The sequence below is a fragment of the Triturus cristatus genome, chromosome 4_2 (genome assembly GCF_964204655.1).
Source record: "Triturus cristatus chromosome 4_2, aTriCri1.1, whole genome shotgun sequence".
Classification (NCBI taxonomy): domain Eukaryota; kingdom Metazoa; phylum Chordata; class Amphibia; order Caudata; family Salamandridae; genus Triturus; species Triturus cristatus.
Genome location: NC_140586.1, coordinates 104,914,152 through 104,932,006, shown reverse-complemented (window position 1 = coordinate 104,932,006; position 17,855 = coordinate 104,914,152).

Genomic DNA, 17,855 nt, shown 5'->3' with positions numbered 1-17,855 from the left:
AGTTTGTGCGGGTCTTGGTATCAAGCAAAAGTTCCATGCGGCAAATCATCCACAGTCAGCGGGTTTAGTAGAATGCTACAACGGAACCTTAAAGTTAAAACTAGCAAAGGTTCAGGCTAGTACAGGACTCAATTGGCCCGATGCTTTGCCATTAGCTCTTCTGTCCACCAGAACTGCAGTACACTCTCGTTTGGGACTTAGCCCTTACGAAGTGGTTTTTGGACGCCCGGCTAATGTATGGGGAGTCCCTCGCCCTAAGAAATACTCAGACTTGCCATATCCAATGTTGATTGACTACTTGCATGATTTTACGACTAAATTGCGTGTTCTCCATCAACAGGTTCAGAGTGCTCTGCCGGAGGCTTCCACCGACCCAGGTCATTCCCTCCGACCAGGTGACTGGGTCTGTACCAAGAATTTCCAAAGGACGAGAAATTTGGAACCCAGGTGGAGAGAGCCCCGAATGGTTTTGCTAACCACGAGAACAGCAGTCAAAGTCGAAGGAAAGAAAAATTGGATTCACGGCGTGCATTGTAAGAAAGTGCCTTTGCCTTTACCCTACGATCAATGGGTGCGCAGGGGCATTGGTGACTCTGAGAATGAGAAGGTTCCACGATTCGGGCCTTTTAGTGACGCACGCCTGAATGAGACACTGTCTGAGAAAGAGGACGACGACATTCTGCAGGAAGCAATACCATCACATCGCCGCTTGGATACGACAAACCCACGAACATTGTTCCAAGATCAGACCACACCTGGAAAAGAACACTACAATCTAAGACCTAGACAAAAGAACTCTTAAGATTTCTCTCTTGTGTAGTATTCTGTCCCGGTTGCAGGGTCACGGTAGGAGTCTTAATTGTGACCTGAGTAGTGGCAATAGGCCTGCAGGACTTGCAGTGTCATAGGACGTCAGATAATCATAATTAAGTGATTGAGGAAGATTGCCGTGAGCATCCATTAGAAAGATGGAAACTACAGAAAGCAAAAGAAAGGGAAAGGACGAAATGAAGAAAAAATTCTGTAAATTAATGTACAGTCGTTTTAAAATAACCTTATGTATTATTATATTATTGTGTACTGCTTTGGCGTTTATAAGTTGGATTATTTATGCTCTGCAGCAAAAAGTTGTCTCTCCTTCTTCCTCTTCGTCTTCTTCTACTGTCTCTCCACATCTCTTTCATACTCTTCCTCAACATGAACTCATTAGAAGAACTGAATATTATAACAATTCCTTTGTCCAGTTATTGCATCAGCACCAGTTAGTGGTCAATACGACTGACTGTTGGGTGTGTGGACTTATGCCACATACCACAGAGAAAGGAATGCCATATTTAGTTCTTCTGTTCTCTTATGAAGGTTCTGCTTGGGCTTACTTCTCCAATGCCTATCAAAGCAAATTCAGACGATCCGTTAGTTCACGTGTTAATGATCCGGATTTTAGTCATAGTTCGTTGATAAAGGGAATGGTAACTATGGCTAAAATCATGGAAAATAGTAAGATCTCCATTGACGAAAGAAAGGCGTACACTAACTGGAACGTCACCCAATATATATCAAGCCTTAGTGATAAAGTTAAGAAAGGAAAGTCTTCACCGATTTGGACTATTCCTCATCAGGGAAATTTCTGTCTGCAAATTAACGATCGCTATTCTGACACCATACAAAGAAATAACTGCTCCCACACGTACATTTATTCCTCTCAAAACTCGCCTCCTCTAGTGCCGTCTCAAGGCACATATTTCATCTGTTACAATAGGGCTTACACAAGGTTACCAACGGGTTTTTCTGGTACCTGCTATATAGCTTTCCTTCTTCCCTCTACACACACCGCTTCTGCAAACTATCATCGAAACAGATATGGCAGAGGGATTATTGATTCAAAGGATACAGCAGGACAAGAGGGAGGAGATTTCCTCAAAGAATTTCTTCCCTTCTGGGGTCCAATGGCTAACAGTAGAAATATAAGGCAACTGGTTCGTGTCGTAGAGAACACCATAGACATCACTGTAGGAGCCTTGAGTAATATCACGGCAGAACTACAAGCGGACCGTCTTATGACCTTACAAAATCGAGTTGCCCTAGATTTTGTTCTTGCAGATCGTGGTGGAGTGTGCAAATTGATCGGGTCAAGTTGCTGTATTTTCATACCTAATTACGCTCTGACAGTATACCAAGCTATCTCCAAGTTGCACATAATCTCTGAGTCGATTCATCAGGACGAAGGAGATTGGTCTTTTACGGAGTGGTTTTGGGGACTACTGTCCAAATGGGGTTGGAAAGTGTTGACATTCCTTGGAATAATTTTGACCATTATTTTCTCTTGTTGCCTTTGTATGCACTGTGGTCCCGCCATCTGTGACCTTTGTGCTACTATGTGCATCCCAAAACACAAACCACAAGTAACAGAAAACATAAGAATGATGTTACAGCAACAGCTCGATGACCTCATGGCTATCGACATTGACTCAGATTAACATGAGTCTATCTTGCCTGAGTTCTGGCAAAAGGAGGGTCTGAGGAACTTCGATTTCCGATCGCGATCGAATCGACCCGCCATTTTGTGCTCCGCCGCCATTTTGTGTTGCCATCACTCAGGCAGCACGGCGAACAAAGTCTATTCTGCTTTTTCTACAGCTTCGTGTTAAAAACAGCCTTTCTGCCTCTATTTGCAAAGCTGGTGTTAGGACTGGCCGAGTACACTAATCCCTGTCTGGTTTTTCTAATCCCCGTCTCAACTATCTGTTGGTTCACACTATTCTTTTCTGACTTTATCTTATCATCTGGCCTTCACTGTCCTCTGCTAGCATTCTCTCGTTTCACAACTGTCCTCCAACACACACAAGCGTATCTCACCACCTGCAAGTTAATAAATTAGTTTGAGGGAGGGGTGACAAACATAGTTGGAGGAGAGGTTTCTTCGAGACATCTGACACTTTTGTTTTCCAATCTCTCCTATTGGTTCTGTCCTGTTTTCCAACTTTCCTTATTGGCTCTTTCTTGTATGTTCTGGGAGTGTATTTGGTTAATGTATATGTTACCTATATGGTATATAAGTTTGTGCGCCACAGAGTGAAGTGGCAATCTCCTGAGAACCTACCTTGTGTACTTCTGGGATAACTGTACTAGCTTCAGCTAATAAATCTGATCTTCTAACGCCGACAGAGTGTCCTGTGTCTCTGTGTAGCTGAGCAGGTGAATCCAGGAGATTAAGGCGTACTCTGCGCCGCCAGGTCCAAAAGGTTCTGGTTCTTCAAAGGGTCCTTAAACTTTAAAATTGTAACCGCGACTTCCCCATAGAATTGTACGGAGCCCGCGGTTGTGTTAGCACACTGCACCCATCCTCCGTGGGGTCCCTTTCTACTCACCTTGGGTCCCAGCGATTCTGCGTGTTCTAGACACTGTCTCAACTCCAGTCGTGGTTCTTATACCGCTATTTTAGTATATGAGTTGGTCTTCCCCTGGAGCCCACTGTGTATTGTGCTACTTACAACTGTTTCTTTGCTTAAGTATTGTGTGCTTTGTGTTGTACCCTTGTGTAGAGGATACTAGGCAGTGTTGTATACATAAATACATATTATGATAACTGCTATGCGGTTCTCCTTTCATTTGATTAATACTAAAGGTGATATTATGGTGAAACAAGCTGCTTTACATTCCTTCAAGATTAAGCCTGAAGGCTGCTCTCCACAGCTACCACTAGGATAACTTTCTAAAGGTTATCTTTGACCTCATACATCATAAGGATCATTTGGACTGGTGCAACATGCCCACTTTAATTGGTGTTACAACAAACAAATGATGGACGGAATGCTGACAATGCATACATTCTCCCCCAGTCAAGAGATCTGGGTTAAATCCATCGTTCTTTTGCCCACTACACCACCCCAGTTTAGACATGGCCATATGCAAATCAGTCTTGACCCTGTGCCTCATGGGAACAGTCCAGCCCGAACTGCCAAGCCATGTCTTCCCTGGACCGGAATCAAGCATCCTAGGACCGGTTTCTGGCTATCAGCCGTCATCAGCCAGGATAGCTTGACTCCAGTGGCGTAGTGAGCACGGGTCCCACGTCTGGGAATACCCATCCCACTTAGGGTGAAAAGCGTTACAACAAACAAATGATGGACGGAATGCTGACAATGCATACATTCTCCCCCAGTCAAGAGATCTGGGTTAAATCCATCGTTCTTTTGCCCACTACACCACCCCAGTTTAGACATGGCCATATGCAAATCAGTCTTGACCCTGTGCCTCATGGGAACAGTCCAGCCCGAACTGCCAAGCCATGTCTTCCCTGGACCGGAATCAAGCATCCTAGGACCGGTTTCTGGCTATCAGCCGTCATCAGCCAGGATAGCTTGACTCCAGTGGCGTAGTGAGCACGGGTCCCACGTCTGGGAATACCCATCCCACTTAGGGCGAAAAGCGTTACAACAAACAAATGATGGACGGAATGCTGACAATGCATACATTCTCCCCCAGTCAAGAGATCTGGGTTAAATCCATCGTTCTTTTGCCCACTACACCACCCCAGTTTAGACATGGCCATATGCAAATCAGTCTTGACCCTGTGCCTCATGGGAACAGTCCAGCCCGAACTGCCAAGCCATGTCTTCCCTGGACCGGAATCAAGCATCCTAGGACTGGTTTCTGGCTATCAGCCGTCATCAGCCAGGATAGCTTGACTCCAGTGGCGTAGTGAGCACGGGTCCCACGTCTGGGAATACCCATCCCACTTAGGGCGAAAAGCGTTACAACAAACAAATGATGGACGGAATGCTGACAATGCATACATTCTCCCCCAGTCAAGAGATCTGGGTTAAATCCATCGTTCTTTTGCCCACTACACCACCCCAGTTTAGACATGGCCATATGCAAATCAGTCTTGACCCTGTGCCTCATGGGAACAGTCCAGCCCGAACTGCCAAGCCATGTCTTCCCTGGACCGGAATCAAGCATCCTAGGACCGGTTTCTGGCTATCAGCCGTCATCAGCCAGGATAGCTTGACTCCAGTGGCGTAGTGAGCACGGGTCCCACGTCTGGGAATACCCATCCCACTTAGGGCGAAAAGCGTTACAACAAACAAATGATGGACGGAATGCTGACAATGCATACATTCTCCCCCAGTCAAGAGATCTGGGTTAAATCCATCGTTCTTTTGCCCACTACACCACCCCAGTTTAGACATGGCCATATGCAAATCAGTCTTGACCCTGTGCCTCATGGGAACAGTCCAGCCCGAACTGCCAAGCCATGTCTTCCCTGGACCGGAATCAAGCATCCTAGGACCGGTTTCTGGCTATCAGCCGTCATCAGCCAGGATAGCTTGACTCCAGTGGCGTAGTGAGCACGGGTCCCACGTCTGGGAATACCCATCCCACTTAGGGCGAAAAGCGTTACAACAAACAAATGATGGACGGAATGCTGACAATGCATACATTCTCCCCCAGTCAAGAGATCTGGGTTAAATCCATCGTTCTTTTGCCCACTACACCACCCCAGTTTAGACATGGCCATATGCAAATCAGTCTTGACCCTGTGCCTCATGGGAACAGTCCAGCCCGAACTGCCAAGCCATGTCTTCCCTGGACCGGAATCAAGCATCCTAGGACCGGTTTCTGGCTATCAGCCGTCATCAGCCAGGATAGCTTGACTCCAGTGGCGTAGTGAGCACGGGTCCCACGTCTGGGAATACCCATCCCAATTGGTGGACAGCATATACCAGGCCAACTTCTCACACTACTCAACAAGAATCCACGCTTGGATTCCAACGGACCCTTTCTCCCCTTCCAACATCAACTCTTCTTCGAAGTCCTCCATTCGGTTCGACGGCGGTTGCTGACGCCACTTCACACCTATGCACACGGCTTCCCTGGGTTAGGTTACTGGGGTACTTTTAGTATCCACTAGGTGGAGTCGCTCTCCAACCTTCAGTCTTCCACAGGGTTTCCTTGAAGCCCTCTGGGAAGGGTCCCTAATGTTTAAAATTCCAACCGCAACTTTCACATAGACTTGTACAGAGCAAGCGGTCGTGTTCACACACTGCACACGCACTCCGTGGGGTCCCTATCTACTCAGCTTGGGTGGTTCTTTGGTGTCCCAGCAATTCTACATCCTCTCGACACTGCCTTGACTCGAGCTGTGGTTCTTATCCCACTTTTTTAGTATATGGTTTGGCCCCCCCTGGGGCCCACTGTATATAAGTTCTATTTACTGTCATTTATTTGCTTAACTATTGTGTGCTTTGTGCCTGTCTTCGTGTAGGAGATATTGTAACATACTAGATAATGTTAAATAATAAATACATATTTTTGATTTCGCACTGCTCGATGTCATGGAAGCACAGTGCTCAACATGCTAATTAAGCCTGCATCAACGCCCCAATACCTACTACAGGTTTGATAATTAGCTCTAAAATCAAACGCACATTGAACTTACTAAAAGGGGACTGTTTGCGCGCATCTGGGAACTCTATATCCCATCATGCATTATAAAAGAGAGTGCTTTTTAGCACACGCCCATTGGGGGCGTGCATGTTAATAAATCAACTGGAAAAGGAAAGAATGCGTGCCTCTTTGTGTGTTTGTAGCAGCCCAGGAAGAAGCGGCGTGAGGCCGTGAAACGCGTTGGCATATATTATTTAATTGGAGCAAGAAGCAAGCTGCATTCTAATTGCCGGATGGCTGAGCACTGTCGAGTGCTCTCTCAATGCTTTGGGAACTTTGTTGGAAAACATAATGCACTGCATCCCAGGCGTGGAGAGAGCACCATCGCCAGCTGGAAAGAAGGTTTGCAACCAGCTGACTGAGGCTTTTGATTTCAAACTGCTCGATGCCATGGAAGCACAGTGTTCAACATGCTAATTAAGCCTGCATCAATGCCCCAATACCTACTACAGGTTTGATAATTTGCTCTAAAATCAAACGCACATTGAACTTACTAAAAGGGGACTGTTTGCGCGCATCTGGGAACTCTATATCCCATCATGCATTATAAAAGAGAGTGCTTTTTAGCACACGCCCATTGGGGGCGTGCATGTTAATAAATCAACTGGAAAAGGAAAGAATGCGTGCCTCTTTGTGTGTTTGTAGCAGCCCAGGAAGAAGCGGCGTGAGGCCGTGAAACGCGTTGGCATATATTATTTAATTGGAGCAAGAAGCAAGCTGCATTCTAATTGCCGGATGGCTGAGCACTGTCGAGTGCTCTCTCAATGCTTTGGGAACTTTGTTGGAAAACATATTTTTATAACTACAGTGTCGTTCTCTTTTCATTAATCTATACTATAAGATTGCAATCTGGTAAAACAAGCTGTTTTAGACTCCTTGAAGACTAAGCCTGAAGGCTGCTCTCCTCAGCTACCACTTAGAGAGCTTTCTAAGGTTGTCTGAGACCTCTTAAATCACCATAAGGATTGTCTGGACTGGTGCAGGGTACCCACTTTAATTAATGGGCATCATGTACATATGCCAGCCTCTCACAACATGTCTTTGCCATCAATTAATGTACCTGTTCAAGTCGCATGGCATACTGTAGCATTACAGATTCGATAATCAGCATGACACATAGGGCTAATACAAATAGAAGCAAATATTGAAGGCCGACATGGCACTTTAGTATTGCAAGAGTGCACCAGCTCCTTGTAATAGTCAGACAGTGCGTATCATTCCATCACAGAACAATCAAACAGTTTTGAAGTCAGTGGTCCCATCTCCCGCCCGGCTACTCTGCTCCTGATCCCACTAAGTATGTTGGATCAGATACACACCAAATGGCCCCCAGATATCAATTAGGCGGGATTTGATCACCATTAGTGACCCATACTCATCTAGCTGTTCTTGGCTATATGCAACAACCTTCCACCAACTTTTTTCAAGAGGACGAGTTCCAAAGCCCCAGTACATTGTCAGAAGATAGTTAGCCAGCAGCAACACCATAGCAGTAAGTTTGCACACACGGGGCAGGACATCTTTAATATATCCCAGCAGAGCAGCCAGGGAGCAGCGCTGAGCATTATAGCCCGATACTCTGTAAATGCAGTCCTAGACTAGTGGCCAGAATCCAACCCAGGAGGATACGTGCTCCACAAATGCAAAAAGTTTGCGTCAATAGCACAGCGCAAAAGTAGTGAGACCTGTGACAAACCCACGTTGCATAGCATCGCTGGGGTGCAACACATTTTGTGGAGATATTTGACATGTATCAGACACAGCCTATAATGTGTTGACAGGGCTCCAGTCTGGGCACAGCAGTAGTACCCCTACTCATCAAACATTTGAGTCATGGTCTGACTGCCAATGCAAGTTTTACCCAAGGGCTGACCACAGGCTCTAACTTGCCTTGAACATGAAAGACAGTCTTCAGACTGTTGTCCGCCAGAACCAAACCTTTGCAAGTCATGCCTCATATTCGAACATACCTTAAGTCAAGAAAGATGGTATTAAACTATCTTAACCTTGGGCAGCAACCTTCTAAAATATGCCTTATAGTCTTTACACTGGCTGTTGCAATGAAAACAGCTTTAAGGCATTAAGTTGGGAACATTTGAAAGCCTTGGATGGTAGACTTAAGATTGTCTTTAGCCACAAAAGACATCCTTAGGACTGCCTCATGCATGGAAACACACTTGTAAACCATGTCTGATGATCTTATGCCAGAAAAAAGAGACCATTAAGGTTCTGATTATGGGTTGTGCGAAATAGGGTGGGCCATTAATTGTACCAAGTAAACTCCAATACCCCGAGGCGGGGCATTTACTGTGAGCTTGTTTTAGGCCTGAAAATGAAATATGATATGTGAGTGAGGAACTTACTGCAACAAATTCTGCACGTGTTGCCTCTTTTCTGATTTAGGAAACTGCAATAATCTCAGCTTGAGAGTACCAGGAGGACTGAGGAATTGCCAGGGGAATTGGGAAAGCAGTTACTGAATCTGTTTGTCCTCATTCTGAAGGGGTCTGCCCGGGTCCCACTTATGATCCTTGTTAACTCTAGCCCCACTATCTCCAGAGCTTCAGATCCCCCACCCAGTATTGGCACCGAGACACTGGTAATGAGGCCTCAAAATAGTCTGTAAGTGCCATTTAATATTAGAAAACATATCACCTCATCCCGACATGGCCTCAAAATTCTGCTTAGTACAGTTCAGTGACTATTTTAAGCACCACTTGACACGCTGTCAAAAAAATTGCATTTTAAATTAAGATAACATGTCAATCGTTTTGGGTACTATCTAGTACACAGTAGAAGAGCGCGTGTTTCCTGCCCCAGGGAGAACACCTGCACTTCTGAAGAAAAACGTAATACTTTAAATTAGAGAGTACTGGCACTTGTCACAAGCAGGTACTCTGGTAGAGTACCTGCACTTCTATATCTCTATTTCAAGCACTGCAGCAAGGTCTGGGCGGGCACCGACAGGAGGGATCTGAGTCTACCTGAGATAGTTCAGAGAAGACTAGAGTTAAGAGATCTTAATGGAGATCCTGGCCCGCCCCCGTGAATGAGGGAGGGTGGTCTCGTGCACGCAGTGGCGTCTCTAAAACTATAGCTTTTGAGGTCTTTACTACATTGTAACTAGTTCAGTAACTTTTACTCTGGTCTCAAGATAATTACAGGGGAGAGGGCCCATGATTCTGATGGACCTTCCTCCATTTTTAAATAGCCACGAAAAACTTTTATCGATTTGAACCAAACCAGTAACATCTGTTTGAAGATAAAAACACCACAGGTGAGCAAACACTAGAGCTAATGATATCTGTTTTGGGCGCTGTCAACCATAAATGAGATAGGGCAGCTTCCAGCCCCATTCCTGCTATATATACTGCTTATAATTTGCTCTCACGCTGACTGCACAGTGGTGTAATGGTAGGAAGCGGCTTCTTGACAGTGGCAGTCGTGGCTGGCATGACTCGCGGGTGAGGGGGGCGGGGGATGCACGGGGAAGGGGAGGGAAGGTTTTATTTAAAATAAAAAACTTACCTTCGCCGGCCCGGTCCCGCGTCGTTCTGTACAAAAGGAAGCAGGCAGCCTCCCTCCCCTATGCCAATCACAATGCTGCAATGGCAGCATTGGGAATGGTTGGGACGCCGACCACACAGGCGTCAATGTGGAGGCCATTTTCTCCATGTAGGCTGCATGCAGGCTACATGGAGAAAATAGAGAGTGCGCATGACTGGTTTGGACGGCCCCAGACCGAGCAAACAGATAGCACCCACAACAGTGGGTAAGCCACTCCTCCCATGCACTACAGCAGGCCCGCCCAACCAACCAAAGCCTTCTGCTTTCTCGCAGTGCGAGAAGTAGAAACATAAAATGATATTTATAATACCTTTTTATGTTTCTTCTTCTCGCACTGCGAGAAAGTAGTGGGGTGACGCTCCTCCTCCCACATGGAGTAGCTGCCCCTGGACAGTGGCACTGCTTTCAGCTTCTGGCACCCATGTTGTGAGTAGGAGCTGGGGCCTGCCAGCACCCTACTGCTCACCCCCTGAGGTGCCATGTGATAATATTAGGCCACTGTCCTTAGGGCAGCCAGGAAGAATTCTGTGCAGGTCGCCACATCTCGTACGACCTCGGGTGACCAATCACCTAATTGCGTACATACACACTGATGGTTGATTGCCAATGAAGGTGCCCCTTGATGTAGGGGTTAAACCAGTGTTTGAAATGGAAAAATAGAAGTGCAGGTACTCTGTACCAGAGTACCTGCTTGTTTCTGAGAACTGCTGGTACCCTCTAATCAAAAGTATTGTGTTTTTCTTGAGAAGTGCAGAAGTGCCTCTCAAAATAAAAAAATGCTGATACTCAGTACGGGCCCATTTAAAGCACTGGGGAAAACTACAGACAATGGGGCATATGCATCAACCAAACTAATACCGATTCCTTAATAGCGAAAAATAAGGAATCGCCATTAAGGAATCGGTAATTGGCATGCATCAACAGATTCGGTTAAATTTAGCGATTCCTTAAAAATCGCTAAATTTACCGATTCCTTAATAGCGGGGCACGCAAACGGCCCCACTAGCAAATAGCGAGTTCGGTAATACCGATTTGGCTAATAGCGAGTTCGGTAATACCGAATTAGCAATTACCGAATCGGTAATAGCGAAATCGCAAATTGCCGCGTCGCTCCGGGAACAGGCTGATGACATCACCAACCAGGAAATACTGCTGCCCCACCCACATAGCCTCGACAGAGGAGCAGACAGGAGCTGGAAAGAAGGACAGGCTGTGCAGAGTGAGGCCACACAGATTTTGCCAGTCACAGCACACATCCATCATGTCGCAGGAAGTGCCATCCAGCGCTGAATCTGCACGCAAGCGCAAGAAGAAGTTTTCAGATAGGGAGCTGGAGTACCTCATCGAGGGAGTGTCCAGCAAACACGACCGCCTCTTTGGCAAGCTGTCCCTCAAGGTGCCTGAGACCGAGAAGCGGCGCATCTGGCAGCGCATCCGTGAGAGGGTCAATGCGGTTGGCGTCACTAGCCGCAGCATCGACGACCTGAAAAAACGGTGGTATGACCTCCGGAAGCGCGCAAAAGAGAGGATTGCTGAGAGGCACCGGGAGGCAAGAAGGACTGGAGGCGGAACAAGCACTGCACCATCCAACACAGCCCTGGAGGACCTCGTGGAAGGGACGATAGAGCGGGAAGCCGTCGTGGGGGTGATCCAGATGGATACGTCCGGCGCAGCCACAAGTGCCCAAGGTAAGATGCATGCCTGTGCCACACCCAGCATAGCGTAAATCCATACCCATGCCCCCAGCCCAATCTCACTGTGTCTGCAGCTCTGGCACAGACAGTTCCACACATGACACTACTGCATCTTGGGAGTTGTAGTCTAGTCAGCCCAGAGTGCAGGTACAGGCGTAAATCCTCACACAACACTTATTTTGTACATGGCTGTAGACTGTTCATTTGTTGGACCACAGAGGGACATTGATGGGTACAACACTATGTAGATGTAATCATCCCACTAATCATGCACTGTTTCACACACAGATGCATCACCTGGGGACTCTGACGACAGCGACCAGCTGATCATATCTGAGACACCCGTGGAGTCAGACCAGGAGACTGTGCAGGATGCGCACGCACCGCCAACACCTTCCACCCCACCAGCACCACCTCCACCAGCGCCACAATCATCGGCACCAGCACCAGTGCCACAAGCCAAGGCACCTGCGCCACAAGCCAAGGCACCACCACCTGCGCAACAAGCAACGGCACCAGCAAGCCAGCCTGCAGCCAGTACAGCCACAATACCGCAGAGGCACAGGCACCAAGTTGCGCCCTTGCAGGAGATGGCAACCCCCCCCCCCGCAATTGGCACCCACGCAGCGCACATCCACACCACCTGCTGCACCACATGGAGGCTCAAGACACGCACGGCGTCACAGGGCCCGTCGCAGTTCCGTCTCCTCAGCTGACCAGGATGTCCCAACAACCTCTGCAATTGAGGAGAGGATGCTGCGCACACAGAACCTGCAGGGAAGACATGTGGCTAGCATCAGCTGCAACATCGTGCGCCTAGCGAGGGAGATGCGCGCCATGACTGCAGCAGTCACCGACATGGGCTCCGCGGTCAGGGACATGGGCACGGCGGTCAGGGACCAGACCACTGCGGTTGCTGATGGCAATGCTCAGCTGAGGGAGGAGGTACGTGACCTTACCCGTGCCATCAGGGAGGGCCATGAGTCCCAGAGGAGGAGTAACCGGCAGCTAATGTTGCGTTCTGCCGCCGCTACCAAGGCCATACAACGGCACAGCAACTGCACCGCTGTGTTGGCACGCCGCACAGTCTCCCTGCAGGTGGACCTTGGGCACTTCTGCGGTGATGTTGCCAAGTCACTGGGACACATCACCACTGCTGTGGAACAACTTCAGAGCAGCACATGCAGTGCTGCAGCATTGGGAGGGGATGACACCAGTGAGGCTGCCTCCAGTGTCAGCAGCGTGTCACTGGCAGAGGCCAGCACCAGGCGCCGAAGTTCGCGTGCCTCCACGGGGACAGGCCGTGGTGAGGGTTTGGATGCACCTGAGTGGAGGCTTGGTGTACGTGGCAAGCGCCACTAGAAATTTGGACATGCTGCAGGTCCATGGTGGAGCAACCATGGCCATCCAATTATTCTGTTTGCACAGGCCTGACTTTAAGGAACCTTTTATTTACATTTATGCAGTCGGAGCATGATTCACAATGCTAGTTCTGTTGCACAATCCTCAGTGCTACTGTGCATTAAACAGTTGCACCCAACACCAACTTGTAATGTCTCATTTTACCCAGGGTCAAAAATGATTTTGCGTTATGTCTGTCCGCCTCCTATGGCCCTCTGCTGTGTTTGGGATGTGTGCCGGTCGTCGTTGGGCGGGTGGTTGGTCAGCCTGGGGGTCGTCATCCCTGTCCACCTCCATGGGTATCCCCCTTCTGGTGGCAATGTTGTGCAGCATTGCACATACAGCAATTATTCGACAGCATGTGTCTGGTTGGTATAGCATTGCGCCGCCAGTCTTGTGGAGGATACGGAAGCGGCTCTTGAGAATCCCAAAAGTCCGCTCTATCACATTCCTCGTGCTGATGTGTGCAGCGTTGTAGCGATGTTCCTGCGGGGTTGCTGGATTTAGGTATGGGGTTAGTATGTATTCCCGCAGGGCGTAAGCGCTGTCACCTAGGAGATAGAAGCATAGACTTAGCATTGGTGATGTACATACATGTGTGGTGTTGGTGTGGGGAAGCGTAGTTCTACTTACCTAACAGGAGTCCCTCTCCAAATTCGCCATTGAGTAGTCGCCTGTGCATTCCACTGTTGCGGAAGATGTATGAGTCGTGTGTGCTCCCTGGGAATTGTGCCACTAGGTCCGTTATGATGTTGTTGGCATTGCACACAACCTGCACGTTGATCGAGTGGTATGACTTGCGGTTCCTGAAAAGGTACTCATTTGCTGACGGAGGGCATATGGGGATATGCGTGCAGTCGATGCATCCAATCACATGTGGAAATTGTGCCACCTGGTAGAATGCCTGTTTGGTGCGGTCCAACTGCTGTGGGGTTGTGGGGAAGCTGATGTGTCTGTGGAGCATTGTCAGCATGGCATCTAGGAATTTTTGGAAGAAGCGTGACAGTGCGCTTTGCGAAACACCTCCGGCAACCGCAATTACCCCCTGGAAACTCCCTGAGGCCAGTAGGTGCAGGCTGCATAGTACCTGAACGTGCGCAGGGATTGCATTTGTCCGGTGGGTCTGGTGCTGCAGTAATGGTTCCAGGTCTGCAATCAGGCGCATGATCATAGCGCGATTGAGGCGATATTTCTGGTACACCTCGTCCTCATTCTGGCCGAGCAGGGTTATGCGCAGTCTGAACACTCGCTCCTGGACCCTTCTCCTGCGCTGTCCTGCTGCATTGATCCGCATCCTCCTTGCAAGCACGTAGAGGGCAGCCATTTTGTGGGAGCCAACAGGGTCTCCTGGGCCAAATTTAAGGGTTTAGTGATTGCCTCAATCATTTGCACATGTGGGGAATTTTTTTTAAATTTTTTTTTTTTTTTTTTGTGACTTTACCTCCAGGTTTTGATTCCCCTTATTTAGCTCTGGCAAAATAGCGATTTTTGGGATTTTCGTTATTAGCGAGTTTTGTTGCATTGGGGTGCGAATCGTTATTTGCTATTGGCAATTTCCGGGAGCTAATAGTGATTTCGGTAATTGCGAATTCGGTATTTAGCGATTCGGTAAATTAGCATTGTGGGTATTAGCGATTCGGTAACTTAGCATTTTGGGTATTAGCGATTCGGTATGTTCGAGGTTTTTATTTAGCGATTCGTTATTTGCTCGGGTTTTGGGTTGATGCATTGGGATTGGGTATTTTTCACACAATACCGGGAGCTATTACCGAATCGGTATTTTACCGACTGGATTTTGGCTTGATGCATAAGGGTGAATGCTGGGTGTGGTGAATGTTGTGCCGGAACTGATAGTCTGGATTGGTCTGATGTGTACAGACCCAGTGGCATGGTTCCGCACAGGGAGGGTTACATCAAGTCAGTGGTAGGAAGATGTGGTACTAGGCATGGTTGCCCTTTTCATTTCTGTGGTTCACCCTTGCACGAAGCTCAGGCTTATTATGCCTGTGTTAAAGAATGCTCATATCAACACCCATTGCACGTCCCTTTCACGCATGTCACGCCCCTTTCACGCAGATAGCTGCGTGAAAGGACATCATGTTTACAAAAAGTGGCTTAACGCCATTTTGTAAATATGGTGTAGGTATTGCGCCACCGGAACGTCAAAAAAAGTGAAATTACAGTTGCGCAATCCCCCTGTCAATATGCCCCTATCACTCAAACTTGTTTGAAGGTTTGTAGAAAATACCTACTATGCATGTTCAAAACAGACCTGAACAAAGGAAAGACAACCTTGTATGCACACACACTTACATTTAACCCCTAAATCCTCAAAAATAGTGAATTAATTTTAGAAATACTGCTAAAATTCCAAACAATCAGGAACTTAACGCCAGAAGAGTTTATGATCTATTTGTTCGAGTGACTTTGAGGTATATTCACAAGAACGTGTGATAACTACTGCAAGAGTAGCTTAACGCAACTCTCAACATCGCAGCCCATCGCTGGAAAATAACCCCGTGTCAACGTGGAATTCACAACAAGGCGGTACCATGCGATAGTCTTCCGAAACCGCGGACAATGTCCGCAATAAAACCACCTCGTTGGAGATAAAAACCCAAACCACAACACAAAAAAACCTGCGACGGTCCAAAGCGCGATGAGGACATCAGCGGTAAGCAGCGCCAGGCCTGCAACACACACCTGGCAGGCGGGAAAAATCACCATAAAAGTAGAGAAAATACCCAAACACAAACTGACCAACACCCAAGCACCATGGATGCAGCCGGAGCAGGTGCAGAGGATGAGCGCAACCTCACAAGAACCCCGGACGACCAGCCCGGGACCTCGGGGACAGGGAAGGGCAAGGACAAGAAGAAGAGGAAGACGAAGTTCAGTCCGCGGGCGAACAGGATCATAGTCACGGAGGTGATGGAACACCATCAACAACTGTTCATCACCTCCAACGTGTCATTGGACACCAAAACTGGAATATGGCGGGACATCGTGGACAAGGTGAATGCCGTTGGAGAGCACAAGAGGACAATGGATGAAGTCAAGAGGCAATGGAATGACATCAAGCGGAAGACCAAGGAGAAACTCGCAGCCAACCAGAAGGCAGCAATGCAGGCTGGAGGTGGGGGCCCAGCGCCACAGCTCGTGCTGGATGACATGGAGGAGCTGTGGTCGACAGTCATCAGTGTGGTACTGTGGCCGGAGTCGGGGGACCGGACACTGCTCGACAGGACACAACTCAACCGCAACAGGGTGAGTGACCACCAGGTACTGGGGGGACGGGTTGAGATGGCCACGATGGCACACATGCACAATCAAGCAGAGCACAGTGCACACCCTCAATGATTCTGGGTCATCGCCCAGATCTATAGACTGTCACAATGTACAATGACATGCTGTCTGAATGTCAACATGTACCATGCGGCTACATACATGTGGACACATTACAATACACCATCTCTCCTTCACATTGCAGGGCCACCGTCAACACCCCCTGCAGAGCAGTCCCAGCCACTCTTCACTGATGACGAGGTGGACAACCCCAGCATCGACGCACAAGCCCTCCTAGACCTCATTGACATAATCTGCGACTCACCTTCAGGATCAGGGCTGACCAGCTGCATTGAGGAGACCCCACCACCACCCAAACCACCAGCAGGAGGCACCCATGACCCCGGCAGTCTCCCAAGACCCCCAGGAACAACACACAGCCTTCCAACGACGTGTGCTGGAGGACCAGATGGAAACGGAAGAGCAGGTGCAGGTGGGGTTCGACCTCATGGCCACCAAACTGGACTCCATCCATGGCTGATTAGGCCCGCTCCATGGTCTCCAACGAGCCCTGACTGACATCACTGGAGTCCTGACGTGGAGAGAAGAACACCTGCCTGCTCAGAGGGGCACCAGCAATACCAGCCGTGAGCTGGCACACATGCGGAGGCTCATGGAGGACATGGTGCCAATGGAGGTGGAAAGGATGGCAGCCACGCTGCACATTATCAAAATGTAGCTGGGATCTACCATGCCCTGCAGATCATCATCATGTCATTGCTGCCACAAGGCGTGGCACTGATAAATGCTGCTGCCCCCACACCATCCACATCTCCACCCCCTGGTGTGCCATTGCCTCACAGTGCGGCAGACGTATCCATTCCAGCACATGATGTGTCCGTGGCACACAGTGCCTCAGCCGGTACTGCAACACCCACAGGTGGGGCAGGGCACACATCCGGGGACGAGGACGTGAATGGGTTTGTGATAAGGAGGCACTAGCATTCATTTCCGCCACCTGGCCTGTTTCTGCTTGGTGCCGCACATGGCCTCATGACCTTCCGCTGACCCCCAATACACTCTGATGCACTCACGTTGGACAACGACATGGACTGCCATATCCCGTTTGATGACCAATGACACAGCGACCAGACTGCGGACTGTACCCTTCCTCTTCCGCAGTACTTGTCATCCCAGGATGGACTCTGGCTGGCCCGCCACGGGCCCATATTGTGTAGTATGCTCAGCATTGCCCTGTACTGCTCCAGCTGCAGAGCTGCACTGGATGTGCAATAAACATCCAGTGACGCACTGCTGTGTCATGTCTTTCATCATTCATGTATGAATATGTGGATGAATGTAGGGACAGTGATTTCCCTTACGTCAATGATGCTCATCCTGCGGGATGCCAGTCAGAGGGTGCTACATTGCATATTGTGTACCGGGTCCCGTGGACAC